This window comes from Camponotus vicinus, unplaced genomic scaffold (assembly GCF_025532165.1).
Source record: "Camponotus vicinus isolate PSW18456_S1 unplaced genomic scaffold, iyCamVici1.0 SCAF_7, whole genome shotgun sequence".
NCBI lineage: Eukaryota > Metazoa > Arthropoda > Insecta > Hymenoptera > Formicidae > Camponotus > Camponotus vicinus.
This window is the reverse complement of record NW_028141979.1, coordinates 13,713,803-13,728,618: the sequence shown is the minus strand read 5'-3', so window position 1 is coordinate 13,728,618 and position 14,816 is coordinate 13,713,803. Positions and strand designations below refer to the sequence as shown.

General features: G+C 36.8%; 1 protein-coding gene across 1 annotated transcript in view; it reads left to right on the top strand.

Moving 5' to 3' along the window:
• LOC145974544 (odorant receptor 4-like) overlaps positions 1 to 14,816 on the top strand; it is a 166,828-nt gene that overhangs the window by 146,728 nt on the left and 5,284 nt on the right. The window lies entirely within an intron of this gene.

Here is a 14,816-nt window from a genome sequence, read left to right as displayed (position 1 = left end):
ATCGAAGAAAGAACAGAATCAGATAACTTGCCAATCTGTGTTTACATACACAGTAAAAAACTTAAGGCAATCCCTCTTTGAAAAGGAGGAAGATTTTAAAGATAGAAACTTCGAACAACAGATTTGAACAGAGGAAGGAATTAAGAAATTTAGGGAAATTTTAGAAACTCGAAAATTTGAAGAAACAGGTTCAGAAGAATCGTGGGAGGAGTTAAAGGAAGGGATAAAGTTGACAACAAGAAAAAGAAGTAATTATGAAAAAAGATATTAGGAGAAAAGAAATGGAAAACAAAGAATGTAGAATCAGAAAAAAAGAATTAGGGAGATTTTTCTCAAAAAAGCAAAAAGAAGATAAAAACTTATTGAAAGAACTTATGGATAAAAGAAGGTAATATCGAACATTATGTAAAAATAGAAAAGAAGAAGAAAAAAATTAGGAAAATCAAAAGGGAAACAAAAGCAGAAACTGTCGCTCTCGATTCCGACGGCGGCTCGGATTGCTCGCGCCTCCTCTTTGCAGCTATCGTTGCCATCGCACAAAAATCACTGCGTGTCCGTTTATCTCGGACGAGCCCCCAAAATGTTGCGTCCGCGGGGCGAGGACTTCGAGATATATCGAAGTGCGCGTACTATGCTATCGGACACGTAAAATAACTAAACACTTTAAAAACAACGTGAAACTTTACTGCGGAACACAGAACACACACAACAATGGATTATAACAAGAAACACAATAACGATTCGTAATCCGCTCAGCTTAACAGCTGGCTCCAGACTCCAATGACGGCTGCTGTCATAATTCCTTGACAACGAACAATTCCTTGACAACGAGATCTTCTTCCTTTTTCAAGACAGTGACTCGACCGTGACTCAAACCAGGGACGTAACAATATACTTATTTATTAATAAGGTGCTGGACCACCATTTGCCTTTAATACGGCTTGAATTCTCCTTGGAATAGAATCATACAAATTTTGGATAGTTTCCAGTGGAATATTATCCCATTCTTCTATTAAAACATCTGCTAACTACTTCAGAGATGTTGAAAGAGGAAACCTGCTTCTTACTCTTTTCTCCAAAACTGCATATAGTGGTTCAATGATATTTAAATTGGGTGATTGTACTGGCCAGGGAAGATGTTGAAGTTCATTTTGATGCTCTTTAAACCAAGATTGAACTTTTCTAGCTGTGTGTATGGGCGCATTATCATCTTGATAAATTGCATTATTGTTAGGAAATAATATGTGGATCATAGTAAAAAGTTCATCATTTAAAATGTTTAAATATTCATTGGCAGTAATACGACCATTTAGAATAATAATGGGACCAGCCGAATACCAAGATATAGCTGTCCAAATCATTACGGATCCATCTCCATCTTTGACAATTGGAAGCAAACAATCTAGATTGTAGGCTTTCTCCATACATAAACCCGATCTTCTGTTGGAATGTAAACGATGACTCATCGGACCATATTACTCTTTTCCAATCATCGGCTATCCATGCTTTATGATCTTGACACCATCTTTTTCGTATTTTAGCGTTGATTTCAGTTATGAAAGGTTTTGAAATTGCAGCTCTTCCATAAATGTTTTTGCTTTGTGAAATTCTCGACGAACTGTTTTTGTCGAAATAGGGTTTTTAAGATGGATATTGAGATATTGAGTTCTGCTGTCACTTTTGCAGTACTTTTGTATTGTTTGGACACAATTTTAGTTAGTGTTCGACGGTCCCTGTTAATTTTAATTTTCGTCCACTATTCTTCTTCGCCGATGAAGTCTTACCATGTTTTGTGTATGTCGTCATAATCGTGGAAACTGTTGCTCTTGAACATTAAACAACTGAGCTGTTTTAGTTACAGAGGCTCCTGCTAAACGAGCACCAACGATTTGTCCTCTTTGGAAGTCTGATAATTCATTTTACCGTCTGTTCGTATTAATCGTAGCTGAACACAACGTGTAATATACTGGTACAAAATAGAAGGTATAGCGAGTCAAAACAAAAACAAAAGATAATCGCAACATTCGTTTGTTGCCAGTGTTACCAACACGTAAAAATTTAGGTATAAAACATGGTGTTCACATTATTTTGTCTACCCCTGTATATATATATCTAAAAAAATCCTTACAAAGGTAAAAAAAATACGCCAAGTACATAAAAAAATATTCTACCTTGTATGCAACAAAATGTTTTTATTTTAATAAAAATTTTAATAAAACAACAAATTTTAATAAAAATTTCTTAAAAATAATTTACAGTAATTTTCCCTCACAAAATCATTTTTCAAAAGAAATAAAATCTCAACAAATAATTTTCCTAAAAAAATATTAAAAAATAAAATATCAAAACTAAATATGAAATCAATAATTACTATTAGCCAAGTACTTAAGAGCAATTTGTAAATTTAATGTAATATTTGCCATGAAATCAATCTTACATTGTAGAAATATTATGCATAAATTCTCCCTAAGAAATTAAAACGCATTTTATATTTATTTAGAGAAACTTGATTTTTAATTAAATATTTAATCAACACTAAATGAGAATTAGGATTTTTTTAATTCCTAAAACATTTTTTATATAATGTATATAATTTAAAAAAAAAACGTTTTACGCAAGTTTTAAATTACACAGTCTTTAAATCAAAGTAAGTCATGAAAACTTGGCGTGCCCAGATCGTTTACATTATAAAAACAAATATATCCCTAATAAAATGTAAACTCATAGACATTATGTAATTAAATATTTAGTCTGTGTTTGATTACAATTCGGGCATGCCAAGTTTTCATAACTCACTTCGATTTAAACTGTGCGATTTAAAACTTGCGTAAAACGTTTTTTTTAAATTATATACATTATATAAAAAATGTTTTAGGAATTTAAAAAATCCTAATTCTCATTTAATGTTGATTTAAATATTTTAAAAATCAAGTTTCTCTAAATAAATATAATGTTACGTCCAGACCCTGAATTGGACAGGCCGTATGGAAGAACGTAACTTACTTATCCCGTGACACACTTTATTCGGGCGTGTGTATGGATCGGGTCGAGCGAATGTGAAGGGTCTGTCACAGGTCAACGACCGAAGGTCCCTTTAACACTGTCTAAACCTATTCGTTCAGTGATCCCTTTTCGGTAAAGGAACTTAATCCTTTTTACGCGGGACGGAACCTAATACGATCTCGGAATTCAGGGAAGAGAGGGGATTAAATAATTACATATTATACATTAAATTAAAAATACGATATATTATTTGAAAAGATAAAGAAAGAAAGAAAAAATATATAATAACGCTTATAACTATGTGTGAGTGGGTGTTTGTATGTATGTATTATATTTCCGCGGGTGTTACAGTGGTTCGGAGGTCAGAATGTACAGGGAGGAATTTACGTTAAAAATTAGGTTCTGACTGGTTGTTACAATATATATAATTAATAAAATATAAGAAATAAGACAAAAATAAAAAAAATGAATGTGTAATAAAAGTATGAATAACGCTTACTCATTAAAGGAAGTATAGAATTCGTCGCTTACGTATATGTGTTATAATTAGAATTAAAATTTTCTAAATTCGCTAAAACACAGGTCTAAATTAAAATACAATAATAAAATTAAGATAGGAGATTCGCCAAGTCTAAGTTCGAAAATTATTCGTCTATTCCAACGGTTTCTCCAAAAGTAGTGATAATACAAAGGAAATAATATAAAGAGAAAAAAAACAATAATATAAAGATGGAAATTTAAAAGAAAATGAAAGGGAGTAAAGAAAAAATAGAAATAGAGAGTTAAATATATATAAAGAAAGGCTGAAACGAGATATAAAGATAGAAAACAATACAAATTCTCGCTGAATAAATCAGAAAAAGCAATTAAAGGGAAATATAAGAATTAAGGAGTAATCGCGAACCACCTTTCGGAGATTCAAAGCGAACAGGAAATTATTCGCGAATCGCCTTTCGGAGATTCTAGGCGAACTAGGAATTATTCGCGAACCGCTTTTTGGAGATTCTAGGCGAACGAAGGATTATTCGCGAACCGCCTTTCGGAGATTCTAGACGAACGAAGGATTATTCGTGAACCGCCTTTCGGAGATTCAAAGCAAATTAGGGAGAACAAGGAATGAGACTGGAGGAGGGATGAGACAAGGATTGATTGATTGATAGTAATTAATAAAAATTTAATGGTTATTAAACCGTTTAGAATTTGTCATAGATTTTAAATTGTGAGATAGTAAAATATGGAAAAGGGAGAAAATAAAATTTACTCAATTTTACTCACTACTCGTTGGCATCATAAAAATTAGTGCGTTGATAAAATTGCAATGGCTGAGGTCGGAGCTTTATAACATGAAGAGCTAGGTAATGGATATGTTCACCAGAAAATTTTGAATAAATACTTACGATGCACTTAAATGTTAATAAAATCATTTTCACTGTGATATAAGACGGATTAATAACTCAATTGCGTAACGCAAGAAGGGATCCCCGAGGCTATATAATTTGAATCAATTAAGATTGAATTCTCAAAAATGTGAATCTCGACTGTGACTAATAGAATGAATGAATGCTGAATAAATTGCGAAAGGAACTGTCAACTGCACTGTGTTTCGCACCTTGCGCTTGCATTTTTTAAAGTTATTGCTCTTCCTCCTTACTGGATGGTGGGAATCTTTTTAAACAAATAAAATAATTTCATATAAATTTAACTAAATAATTAGGCAATATCGAGCCAACGCGGATGAAAGGCGTGAAGCAATAAAAACTTCTGTAATCCACACTTTATTGATGATCAATCATACGTTTCGGATTCCTTTCGAGAAGAGCCTTTGCCGTGCGCCTACACACTCATCACTCCTTCTCTCCCCAATCACCGCTTCGCCGCGCGCCGTCATTATGTTACAGTGAGACCGCCTTCACCGCCACGCACCTCTAGCCACGCGCATTGGCCGATCTTCTTTAATTAATTTTTCGTTAATTATTGCAAATATCGCAAAATAGTCGCAAATAGGATCTTCCTTCTTAATTTGAGCCACTTTACCTTTACACTTTGGGATTACGAAAAATTTCCTGACACCCTGTATATATATACAGGGTGAGCCATTTTAATAAACGCACGCAATTATTTCGGAAACAAAGCATTTTAGAGAAAAATGTTTCAGACAAAAGTTTTATGGTTTCGAGGGGGCCATAAGATGGTATCATTGGTTTGACCGTGAAGAGTTATTTGAAGGTCACATGAAGGTCATCTTCAATTTCTTAAATGGAACTTACTATTTGTCATTGCATATTCTTGTAGCTTATCCAGAGAGCTTTCCAAAACACTATAATTAAGTACCTTTTCGTTAAGTACTTTTTGAGTTATGAGGCTTGAAATAATTTCTTAATTTTACATAAACCGTAAAATATCTTGTAAAATATTCATTTTTCGATTATCTTACCTTAATACTTTTACGTACAAAATAATGAGAGGAATCAACTGGTGTAAAGAAAACACATAGTTGTTTTGAAGAAAAAATATATAATTTGCAATTAACAATTCCATATTTTTTCTTAAAAACAACTATGTGTTTTCTTTACACCAATTGATTCCTCTCATTATTTTGTACATAAAAGTATTAAGATAAGATAATCGAAAAATGAATATTTTACAAGATATTTTACGGTTTATGTAAAATTAAGAAATTATTTCAAGCCTCATAACTCAAAAAGTACTTAACGAAAAGGTACTTAATTATAGTGTTTTGGAAAGCTCTCGAGATAAGCTACAAGAATATGCAATGACAAATAGTAGGTTCCATTTAAGAAATTGAAGGTGACCTTCATGTGACCTTCAAATAACTCTTCAAGGTCAAACCAATGATACCATCTTATGGCCCCCTCGAAACCATAAAACTTTTGTCTGAAACATTTTTCTCTAAAATGCTTTGTTTCCGAAATAATTGCGTGCGTTAATTAAAATGGCTCACCCTGTATATATATACAGAGTGACCCATTTTAACTTAGGCAGCCAAATAACTCGAAAAATAAGCAAGATAGAGAAAAATGTTTTAGACAAAAGTTGTATGGTTTCGAGGGGGCCATAAGATGGTATCATTGGTTTGACCTTGAAGAGTCATTTGAAGGTCACGTGAAGGTCACTTCAATTTTTTTAAATGGAACATCCTATATATTTTTGTACATTCTTGTAGCTCATCTCGAGAGCTTTCCAAAACACTATAATTAAGTACATTTTCGTTAAGTACTTTTTGAGTTATGAGGCTTGAAATAATTTCTTAATTTTACATAAACCGTAAAATATCTTGTAAAATATTCATTTTTCGATTACCTTACCTTAATAGTTTTATGTACAAAATAATGAGAGGAATCAATTGGTGTAAAGAAAACACATAGTTGTTTCGAAGAAAAAATATGTAATTTGCAATTAACAATTCCATATTTTTTCTTAAAAACAACTATGTGTTTTCTTTACACCAATTGATTCCTCTCATTATTTTGTACATAAAAGTATTAAGGTAAGATAATCGAAAAATGAATATTTTACAAGATATTTTACGGTTTATGTAAAATTAAGAAATTATTTCAAGCATCATAACTCAAAAAGTACTTAACGGAAAGGTACTTAATTATAGTGTTTTGGAAAGCTCTCGAAATAAGCTACAAGAATGTACAAAAATATATAGGGTATTCCATTTAAAAAAATTGAAGTGACCTTCACGTGACCTTCAAATGACTCTTCAAGGTCAAACCAATGATACCATCTTATGGCCCCCTCGAAACCATACAACTTTTGTCTAAAACATTTTTCTCTATCTTGCTTATTTTTCGAGTTATTTGGCTGCCTAAGTTAAAATGGGTCACCCTGTATATATATATATATATATGTGTGTGTGTGTGTGTGTGTGTGTGTGTGTGTGTGTGTGTGTGTGTGTATGTATATATGTGTGTATATATATTGTTACGTCCGTGTTACGTCCCTGGTTCAATTTGCGGTCGAGTTAGCTTTGGAAAAGCAAGGAAGATCTCGTTGTCAAGAAGAATATTGATAAGACGAATGACGGTGTATCGTTTCCCAGCTGTCAAGCTGCGCGGTCGCGTCTTTGATTCGGTGTTGTATTTCTGTGTAAAATCTTGTTACATTCTGTGTTCCCCTGTGTTCATTAAAGTTCTTGTGTTCTTGTTCAAACACGAGTATTTATTTCCGTGTGCGCGAGCGTGTACGCGAGTGTCGATCGTTGTGTCGCGCGATTCGAGATATCGCTCCGCGGGCGCAACATTTTGGGGGCTCGTCCGGGATCGACCGGACTGTGATCTTGTTGACGCTCTGAGCTGGGACGAAAATTTATTTCGTGTGAGAAAATGGCGACGACAGAACTGCAGGATTTGGCGACGGGCGTCTCAACCAGGAAGAGAGTCCGGACGGCGACTCCGCTTCCGGCTGCGGCTCCAGGACCGACGATGGAGTCGGCCACGCTTCAGGTGGCGATGAGAGAGATACAGCAGTTGCGCGGAGAGCGGCTGCACGAGCGAGACGAATTTGAGGCTCAGCTTCGCCAGCGCGATGAGATGCTCCGCGCCATGGAGGAGAGACTTCGGCTTCTTTCGAATAAACAGCTAAGTCGCTCCAATATTTTTAAAAATGCGGCTAAATCGCACGCGGTCAAATCCGCACGCGTAATTTGTTTATGTTAAAAAAACGTTATGCTAAAAATGTTTCCTTTTAAAAAATTTTCTTTTAAAAAAAGAATGAACTGGTGTGTGTAAAATTAAGGCGGGCTCGGATGTATCTTGAATAGGGGATTAATTCTTTCATTAGAATGCCTGGATGGCAATATTCGTGATTTCCGGTGCTTGTTTTAATAATGGTTGTATTGGTTCTAATTATCTTTGAATGAATTATTAATTGGTAGAGTAATCCTCGAAGTGTTGTGGGAGGGACTCCCAAATTTATTTTGATTAGGAAATGGTTCTACATCCGAGGCCGGAAAAGAAAGATATGGATGAAAAAAAAGGTTTAATACTTGTTACTCGTTTTATTGCTTTTTGTTGTTTAAGGGAAAGAAATTTTGATAATAATTCCGAATTCAGCAACGAAGAAGTAAGAAGGAAAAGGGAAGAAGAGAGAAAGTCAAGAAAGAGAATGAAATGGAATTATTTGAACTTTAAGGGACGAAGACTGCCTCGCCCGCGGTTTTTGAGTCGTGGTGTCTTGCGGGACGGAGGGCAAATGCCGAGGCAGGGGCTTGAGAAGTTCTCTTTGGAGAACGAAGGGTCCACGGAAGGTTACCCCTCTCTTGCCTGAAGATGAGGAACTACAAAATTCCTGGAATCAATTAAGTCGTTTGGGTCCAAGAGGATGTGCAGTTCGGTAACCTGGAACAGCAGTTCAGGGAGAACAAGGAGACACATCGGGAACAGTAATTCGAAAAGATTCCTGAAAGAGTTTGCCATTTTATGATTGTCGTGACGACAATCTTTCGAAGAGGAGGGCAAGTGTTACGTCCGTGGTTCAATTTGCGGTCGAGTTAGCTTTGGAAAGCAAGGAAGATCTCGTTGTCAAGAAGAATATTGATAAGACGAATGACGGTGTGTCGTTTCCCAGCTGTCAAACTGCGCGGTCGCGTCTTTGATTCGGTGTTGTATTTCTGTGTAAAATCTTGTTACATTCTGTGTTCCCCTGTGTTCATTAAAGTTCTTGTGTTCTTGTTCAAACACGAGTATTTATTTCCGTGTGCGCGAGCGTGTACGCGAGTGCCGATCGTTGTGTCGCGCGATTCGAGATATATCGCTCCGCGGGCGCAACAATATATATACAGGGCGATCCTCAAAAACGTTATGTCTTTAAAATGACGTATTCCTGACACCATTCTAAGACAACTTTTCCTTTACCAAAATTTGATTTGAAGCGTAGTTTTTGAATTATGAGCAAAAATAGTTAGTAAATCACGCGTCGGGTACAGAAGGCAGGCAGGAGCGGCGCGGCGTGCCGCGAGCGCGGGCGCAGCTGACCGCCCGACGGGTGATTATCACCGCATGAGTCGCTAACTATTTTATCTTATAACATAAAATTATGCTTTAAATAAAATTTTGGTAAAGAAGAAAATGTCTTAGAATTACGTCAGAAATACGTGTTCCTTAAAATAACGTTATTTTAATAATGAAAAGTTGTTCCGGATCGCCGGCCGTCCGACGTTGCAATCAGCTGATTGCTACACGCAATGTGTGTATGGCGGAGTGTGTGCGTAAGAGAGAGAGAGAGAGAGAGAGAGAGAGAGAGAGAGAAAGAGAGACAGAGGGAGGGTAGGAGGGACAGACATTCGTACACACGCACGCACTTTTTTTCTCGCTCTCTTTCTCTCTTTTACGCAACACTCATACACTCTCTCATTCTCTCACTCACACTCTCTCGGTCACTCACTCACTCACTCACCTGCTTACTCACTTGCTCACTCACCTTGTAGCAGCGTAGCGAATCTTCATGCTATGTATTGTTGTTATCTGCTGCACGGTTATGATTGCTAGAGATGCGCGACACATCGAAATTTTTTCGATTATTAGTCTCACACTCGATTGACACAATACAGATTACACGATAACGAGTTTACTGTTTATTCACTCACTATTGATTTATCGATACCAAAAATTACTTTCAAAGAAACGCGAATGCAAACAGCACATGACTCGACGCGAAGCGACGGACCGCGGAGACTGCGCGACCACAAGAGTTATGTTGCCAGAAACGCGACACGCGACATCTAACAATCGACTTGCGCGTGGCGCGTGATTGACGCGAGATAAGACGAACGATCGGCTAAAACCTTCGCATTGCGAATGCGGTAGAAAACATGAAACGTATAATGACATACTTAAAAAATTAATTATTTATTATAAATAATAACTATTTCTAATTATAATAAATAATTATTATTTTAAAAAGCATGTGTTGTACGTTATTACGTTTTCGAAATTATTGCATTCACGATGCGAAGATTTAAGTCAATCGCAAGAATAATGTAATTAAAATTACATTTGGAAAAATTTATTTTTATTCTGCTCACAATGAAATGTTCCAACGTGAAAATGTATTGGTCGCTCTGAAAAGAGCGGATTGACTAAAAAAAATTTTAAAGCAGATGCTCAAAATGCCCGCCATCCTAATGCAAGCTCTCATGCGTTTTTTTCGACGTTTTCCATTATTTCTTCGTCAATATTCCAAATAGCGAATCGTAATCTTGTCTCCAGATCTTCAATATCTTCGGGAATCGTTTTATAAATTATTTCCTTGCAGTATCCCCATAAGAAAAAATCTAGAGGATTGAGATCCGGAGATCTTGCGGGCCAATGTATCGGGCCGTACCGACCCATCCAGCGTCCGGGAAAATTCTCGTTTAAGTAATTCGTAACGATCCTGGCGTTGTGTGGCCCAGCACCGTCTTGTTGGAAGATAATATCGTTTCTTTCAAATAATGGCACATCTTCTAAGAAATGTGGTAGATTTTCTGTTAATAAATCGACGTAGGTTCTTCCAGTTAAAATATCTGGAAGAATAACTGGACCAAGTATTTCAGTGTCCATTATTCCAGCCCATACATTAATCTTCCAACGAGTTTGAAAATTTCGAAATCGCGTGACTCTGGGATTTTCTTCGCTCCAAAAGTGCATATTATGCACATTAAAAATTCCTTCTTGAGTGAATAGCGATTCATCGCTGAATATCACACGAGAGGAATATCTGGGATCTCGATCGATGTTTCGCAGAAAATTTTCGCAAAACGTTCGTCTTGATCGCAGGCTTATTGATTGCATCATCGATCGTGCGTCTAATTTATACGATCTTCGCTGGGGGTCTATGCCCCTCCTCGCCTCCCGCGACCAATCACTAATTAGCGTCCGCGACATTCGCGATTGGTCGCGGGAGGCGAGGAGGGGCATAGACCCCCAGCGAAGATCGTATAAGTTAGACGCACGATCGATGATGCAATCAATAAGCCTGCGATTATCAGCGATTATCAACAAGCGCGAAGAAGATATGGCAGCGTACACAAGTCAAGAATATTATGACATGCTGATGGCACTTGGCGAGTGTCACGGGCAGCAAAATCCTGCTGCAAGAAGATACGCCGAATTATATCCAAACCGAAGACATCCATCGGGTTACGTCATACTTAGAGCAGCTCAAAGACTGTATGATACTGGCAGTGTCCTGCCGAACAAACACGACGCTGGGAGAAATCGCGATGTTAGAAATGTACGGAACACGGAGAGAGTCATACGTACTTTCGAGGATAATCCCGAAACAAGTATTCGGGTAGTTGCTCGAGAACATGATTTATCCTATACAACCGTACAAAGAATATTAAAAGAAGAAAAGTTGCACGCGTTTCATTATACACGCGTGCAGCATTTACGACCAGCAGATTACCCTGCAAGACGAACGTTTTGCGAAAATTTTCTGCGAAACGTCGATCGAGATCCCAGATATTCCTCTCGTGTGATATTCAGCGATGAATCGCTATTCACTCAAGAAGGAATTTTTAATGTGCATAATATGCACTTTTGGAGCGAAGAAAATCCCAGAGTCACGCGATTTCGAAATTTTCAAACTCGTTGGAAGATTAATGTATGGGCTGGAATAATGGGCACTGAAATACTTGGACCAGTTATTCTTCCAGATATTTTAACTGGAAGAACCTACGTCGATTTATTAACAGAAAATCTACCACATTTCTTAGAAGATGTGCCATTATTTGAAAGAAACGATATTATCTTCCAACAAGACGGTGCTGGGCCACACAACGCCAGGATCGTTACGAATTACTTAAACGAGAATTTTCCCGGACGCTGGATGGGTCGGTACGGCCCGATACGTTGGCCCGCAAGATCTCCGGATCTCAATCCTCTAGATTTTTTCTTATGGGGATACTGCAAGGAAATAATTTATAAAACGATTCCCGAAGATATTGAAGATCTGGAGACAAGATTACGATTCGCTATTTGGAATATTGACGAAGAAATAATGGAAAACGTAGAAAGAAACTTATTAAAACGCATGAGAGCTTGCATTAGGATGGATGGCGGGCATTTTGAGCATCTGCTTTAAAATTTTTTTTAGTCAATCCGCTCTTTTCAGAGCGACCAATACATTTTCACGTTGGAACATTTCATTGTGAGCAGAATAAAAATAAATTTTTCCAAATGTAATTTTAATTACATTATTCTTGCGATTGACTTAAATCTTCGCATCGTGAATGCAATAATTTCGAAAACGTAATAACGTACAACACATGCTTTTTAAAATAATAATTATTTATTATAATTAGAAATAGTTATTATTTATAATAAATAATTAATTTTTTAAGTATGTCATTATACGTTTCATGTTTTCTACCGCATTCGCAATGCGAAGGTTTTAGCCGATCGTTCGTCTTATCTCGCGTCAATCACGCGCCACGCGCAAGTCGATTGTTAGATGTCGCGTGTCGCGTTTCTGGCAACATAACTCTTGTGGTCGCGCAGTCTCCGCGGTCCGTCGCTTCGCGTCGAGTCATGTGCTGTTTGCATTCGCGTTTCTTTGAAAGTAATTTTTGGTATCGATAAATCAATAGTGAGTGAATAAACAGTAAACTCGTTATCGTGTAATCTGTATTGTGTCAATCGAGTGTGAGACTAATAATCGAAAAAGTTTCGATGTGTCGCGCATCTCTAGCAATCATAACCGTGCAGCAGATAACAACAATACATAGCATGAAGATTCGCTACGCTGCTACAAGGTGAGTGAGCAAGTGAGTAAGCAGGTGAGTGAGTGAGTGAGTGACCGAGAGAGTGTGAGTGAGAGACTGAATAAGAGAGTGTATGAGTGTTGCGTAAAAGAGAGAAAGAGAGCGAGAAAAAAAGTGCGTGCGTGTGTACGAATGTGTACGAATGTCTGTCCCTCCTACCCTCCCTCTCTCTCTCTTTCTCTCTCTCTCTCTCTCTCTCTCTCTCTCTCTCTCTCTCTCTTACGCACACACTCCGCCATACACACATCGCGTGTAGCAATCAGCTGATTGCAACGTCGGACGGCCGGCGATCCGGAACAACTTTTCATTATTAAAATAACGTTATTTTAAGGAACACGTATTTCTGACGTAATTCTAAGACATTTTCTTCTTTACCAAAATTTTATTTAAAGCATAATTTTATGTTATAAGATAAAATAGTTAGCGACTCATGCGGTGATAATCACCCGTCGGGCGGTCAGCTGCGCCCGCGCTCGCGGCACACCGCGCCGCTCCTGCCTGCCTTCTGTACCCGACGCGTGATTTACTAACTATTTTTGCTCATAATTCAAAAACTACGCTTCAAATCAAATTTTGGTAAAGGAAAAGTTGTCTTAGAATGGTGTCAGGAATACGTCATTTTAAAGACATAACGTTTTTCAGGATCGTCCTGTATATATATATATATATATATATATATATATTTATATATATATATATATATATATATATATATATAGGGTGTATCTGAAATGATGCACTAAACTTTAGGAGCGTATTCTAGAGGTCAAAATAAGACTTTTTTTCCTTATGAACATGGGTCCGCAAATGAACCCCTCTCCGAGCTAAAATTCGAAAATGTGTGAAATTGACCAAACACCCGCAACGCAAATTTATTTATCTCTCAAGAGAGGGTGATAGGTAACGTCAAAGCCATTTTTTTCTGAAATACAGCCAATTTTCAATTTTTTCTCCAAACTTTAGAGGCCTCTAGCTCGGAGGGAAGTTTATTTGCGGACCCATGTTCATAGGAAAAAGAAGTTTTATTTTGACCTCTAGAATACGCTCCTAAAGTTTAGTGCATCATTTCAGATACACCCTGTATATGTATTGGATTGGCAACTAAGTAATTGCGGTTTTTTTTAACAAAACGAAAGACAATTTTTTCATGGAACAAGATAATTTTATTTAATAATGTATTGTCCATTTTTATCAATGACCTCTTGCCATCTTTCAGGTAGCATCATAATTCCACGTTCATAAAATTTTTTGTTTTTATCAGCAAAAGACTCAACTAAGTGCGACTTGACATCATAATCATTATTGAAATTTTTACCATTCAAGAAGTTTTGTAAAGCTCGAAACAAATGGTAATCCGATGGTGCAAGGTCAGGGCTATACGGTGGATGCATCAAAATTTCCCACCCAAGCTCTCTCAATTTTAGGCGGGTCGCCAAAGATGTGTGGGGTCTGGCGTTGTCGTGATGGAAGACGACGCCTTTTCCGTTGATCAATTCTGGTCGCTTTTTTTGAATTGCATTGTTCAGTTTGGTTAATAGTTCAATGTACACATCTGAATTGATCGTCTGGTTGCGTGGTAAAATCTTAAAGTAGACAATTCCTTTGTAATCCCATCAAACTGACAACATGACCTTCTTTTAATGAAATTGATTTTGACACTGCCGTTCTTTTAAGGCTTCGTCACCATACACAGCACATAACTTTTTGTGAGCTTTCGATGCGCTTTTTCCTTTGCAGAAGTAAAAAAGCAAAATATGTCGAAAGTGTTCGTTTTGCTTTTCCATTTTTCAACCGATGCCAAATAAAAACTACACAACCGATCAACAAAATTTTTTCACAGAATGTTAATTGAAATACGAACTGTCAAACAACAATATGAGTTTGACATTTGAAATACGTGAACATATCCAAAATTCAACTAACACTATCTATCAATGAAATCCGCAATTACTTAGTTGCCAACCCAAAATATATACAGGGTGTATCTGAAATTGTTAATTGCAAATTACATATTTTTTCTTCGAAACAACTATGTGTTTTC